The following is a 4,166-nucleotide window of genomic DNA, read 5'->3' as shown; positions in this document are numbered from 1 at the left end:
GGATGAGTAGACCGCCCCCATTCTCTGTATCTCAGAGTCAGGGGATGAGTAGACCATCCCATGTCTCTGTTTCACAGACTCAGTGGATGAGAAGACCGCCCCCTTTCTCTGTATCTCAGAGTCAGGGGATGAGTAGACCATCCCATGTCTCTGTTTCACAGACTCAGTGGATGAGAAGACCGCCCCCTGTCTCTGCATCACAGACTCAGGGGATGAGTAGACCGCCCCCTTTCTCTGTATCTCAGAGTCAGCGGATGATTAGACCATCCCATATCTCTGTTTCACAGACTCTTTGGATGAGTAGACCGCCCCCTGTCTCTGAATCACAGACTCAGGGGATGAGTAGACCGCCCCCTGTCTCTGTTTCACAGACTCAGTGGATGAGTAGACCGCCCCCTGTCTCTGCATCACAGACTCAGGGGATGAGTAGACCGCCCCCATTCTCTGTATCTCAGAGTCAGGGGATGAGTAGACCATCCCATGTCTCTGTTTCACAGACTCAGTGGATGAGTGGACCGCCCCCTGTCTCTGCATCACTGTCTCAGGGGATGAGTAGACCGCCCCCTTTCTCTGTATCTCAGAGTCAGGGGATGAGTAGACCATCCCATATCTCTGTTTCACAGACTCAGTGGATGAGAAGACAGCCCCCTGTCTCTGTATCACAGAATCCGTGGCTGACTAGACCGGCCCCTGTCTTTGTATCAGTGACTCAGGGGATGAGAAGACCGCCCCCTGTCTCTGTATCACACACTCAGCGGATAAGTAGAGCGCCCCCTGTCTCTCTATCATAGACTCAGGGGATGAGTAGACCGCCTCCTGTCTCTGCATCACAGATCAAGGGATGAGTAGACCGCCCCCTGTCTCTGTATCACAGACTCAGTGGATGAGTAGACCGCCCCCTGTCTCTGTATCACAGACTCAGTGGATGAGTAGACCGCCCCCTGTCTCTGTATCACAGACTCAGTGGAAGAGAAGACGGGCCCCTGTCTCTGTATCAAAGACTCAGGGGATGAATAGACCGCCCCCTGTCTCTGTATCATAGACTCAGGGGATGAGTAGACCACCTCCTGTCTCTGTATCAAAGACTCAAGGGATGAGTAAGCCACCCACTGTCTCTGTATCGCAGATCAGTGAATGAGTAGACTGCCCTCTGTCTCTGTATCACAGACTCAATGGATGAGAAGACCGCCCCCTGTCTCTGTATCACAGACTCAGGGGATGAGTAGACCGCCCCCTGTCTCTGGATCACAGAGTCAGTGGATGAGTAGACCGCCCCCTGTTTCTGTATCACAGACACAGTGGATGAGTAGACCGCCCCCTGTCTCTGGATCACAGAGTCAGTGGATGAGTAGACCGCCCCCTTCCTCTGTATCACAGACCCAGGGGATGAGTAAACTGCCCCTTGTCTCTGTATCTCAGACTCAGGGGATGAGTAGACTGCCCCCTTTCTCTGTATCACAGACTCAGGGAATGAGTAGACCGCCCCCTTCCTCTGTATCACAGACCCAGGGGATGAGTAAACTGCCCCTTGTCTCTGTATCTCAGACTCAGGGGATGAGTAGACCGCCCCCTGTTTCTGTATCACAGACTCAGTGAATGAGTAGACAGCCCCCTTCCTCTGTATCACAGACCCAGGGGATGAGTAAACTGCCCCTTGTCTCTGTATCTCAGACTCAGGGGATGAGTAGACTGCCCCCTTTCTCTGTATCACAGACTCAGGGAATGAGTAGACCGCCCCCTTTCTCTGTATCACAGACTCAGGTGATGTGTAGACGGCATACATTCTCTGTATGACAGACTCAGGGGATGAGTAGACCGCCCCCTGTCTCTGTCGAACAAACTCGGGATGAGTAGACCGCCCCCTGTCTCTGTCTAACAAACTCGGGATGAGTAGACCGCCCCCTGTCTCTGTATCACAGCCACAGTGGATGAGGAGACCGCCCCCTGTTTCTGGATCACATACTCAGGGGATGAGTAGAGCGCCCTCTGTCTCTGTATCACAGCCACAGTGGATGAGAAGACCGCCCCCTTTCTCTGTATCTCAGAGTCAGTGGATGACTAGACCGGCCCCTGTCTTTGCATCACAGACTCAGTGTATGAGTAGACAGCCCCCTGTCTCTGTATCACAGACTCAGTGGATGAGTAGACCACCCCCTGTCTCTGTATCACAGATTCAGTGGATGACTAGAACGGCCCCTGTCTTTGCATCACAGACTCAGTGTATGAGTAGACAGCCCCCTGTATCTGTATCACAGACTCAGTGGATGAGTAGACCGCCCCCTGTCTCTGTATCACAGACTCAGGAGATGAGTAGACCGCCCCCTGTCTCTGTATCACAGACTCAGGGGATGAGTAGACCGCCCCCTGTCTCTGTATCACAGACTCAGGGGATGAGTAGAGCGCCACCTGTCTCTGTATCACAGCCTCAGGGGATGAGTAGAGCGATCCCTGTCTCTGTTTCACAGACTCAGGGAATGAGTAGACCGCTCCCTGTCTCTGTATCACAGAATCAGGGGATGAGTAGACCGCTCCCTGTCTCTGTATCACAGACTCAGGGGATGAGTAAACTGCCCCCTGTCTCTGGATCACAGACTCAGGGGATCAGTAGACCGCCCCCTTCCTCTGTATCAAAGACCCAGGGGATGAGTAGACTGTCCCCTGTCTCTCTATCACAGACTCAGTGGATGAGTAGACCGCCCCCTGTCTCTGTATCTCAGAGTCAGTGGATGAGAAGACTGCCCCCTCTCTCTGTATCTCAGAATCAGTGGATGAGCAGACCGTCCCCTGTCTCTGTATCACAGACCCAGGGGATGAGAAGACTGTCCCCTGTCTCTCTATCACAGACTCAGTGGATGAGTAGACCGCCCCCTGTCTCTGTATCTCAGAGTCAGTGGATGAGAAGACTGCCCCCTCTCTCTGTATCTCAGAATCAGTGGATGAGCAGACCGTCCCCTGTCTCTGTATCACAGACCCAGGGGATGAGAAGACCGCCCCCTGTCTCTGTATCTCAGAGTCAGTGGATGAGTAGAGCGCCCCCTGTCTCTGTATTACAGACTCAGGGGATGAGTAGACCGCCCCCTGTCTCTGTATCACAGACTCAAGGGATGAGTGGACCGCCCCCTTCCTCTGTCTCACAGACCCAGGGGATGAGTAAACTGCCCCTTGTCTCTGTATCACACACTCAGGGGATGAGCAGACTGCCCCCTTTCTCTGTATCACAGACTCAGGGAATGAGTAGACCGCCCCCTGTCTCTTTATCTCACACTCGGGGGTTGAGTAGACCGCCCCCTGTCTCTGTATCACAGACTCAGGTGATGAGTAGACCACCCCCTGTCTCTGTATCACAAATTTAGGGAATGAGTAGACGGCCCCCTGTCTCTGTATAACAAACTCGGGATGAGTAGACCGCACCCTGTCTCTGTATCACAGACTCAGGGGAGGAGTAGAACGCCCCCTGTCTCTCGATCACAAACTCAGGGGATGAGTAGAGCGCCCCCTGTCTCTGTATCACAGAGCCCGGGGATGAGTAGAGCGCCCCCTGTCTATGTGTCATGCACTCGGGGGATGAGTCGTCCGCCCCCTGTCTCTTTGTCACAGACTCAGGGGATGAGTACACCGCCCCCTGTTTCTGTATCATTGATTCAGCGGATGAGCAGACCGCCCCCTGTCTCTGTATCACAGACCCAGGGGATGAGCAAACTGCCCCTTGTCTCTGTATCTCAGATTCAGGGGATGAGTGCACCACCCCCTGTTTCTGTATCATTGATTCAGGGGATGAGAAGAACGCCCCCTGTCTCTGTATCACAAACTGAGGGGATAAGCAGACCGCCCCCTGTCTCTGTATCACAAATTTAGTGGATGAGTAGACCGTCCCCTGTCTTTGTATCACACACTCAGTGGATGAGTAGACCGCCCCCTTGTCTCTGTATCACAGACTCAGGGGATGAGTAGTCCGCCCCCTGTTTCTGTATCATTGATTCAGGGGATGAGTAGACCGCCCCCTGTCTCTGAATCACAGACTCAGGGGATGAGTAGACCGCCCCATGTCTCTGTATCATAGACTCAGGGGATGAGTAGACCGCCCCCTGTCTCTGAATCACAGACTCAGGGGATGAGTAGACCGCCCCATGTCTCTGTATCATAGACTCAGGGGATGAGTAGACCGC

The sequence above is a fragment of the Heterodontus francisci genome, unplaced genomic scaffold (assembly GCF_036365525.1).
Source record: "Heterodontus francisci isolate sHetFra1 unplaced genomic scaffold, sHetFra1.hap1 HAP1_SCAFFOLD_83, whole genome shotgun sequence".
NCBI lineage: Eukaryota > Metazoa > Chordata > Chondrichthyes > Heterodontiformes > Heterodontidae > Heterodontus > Heterodontus francisci.
The sequence above is the reverse complement of the archived record's forward strand: the minus strand, read 5'-3'. Positions refer to the sequence as shown.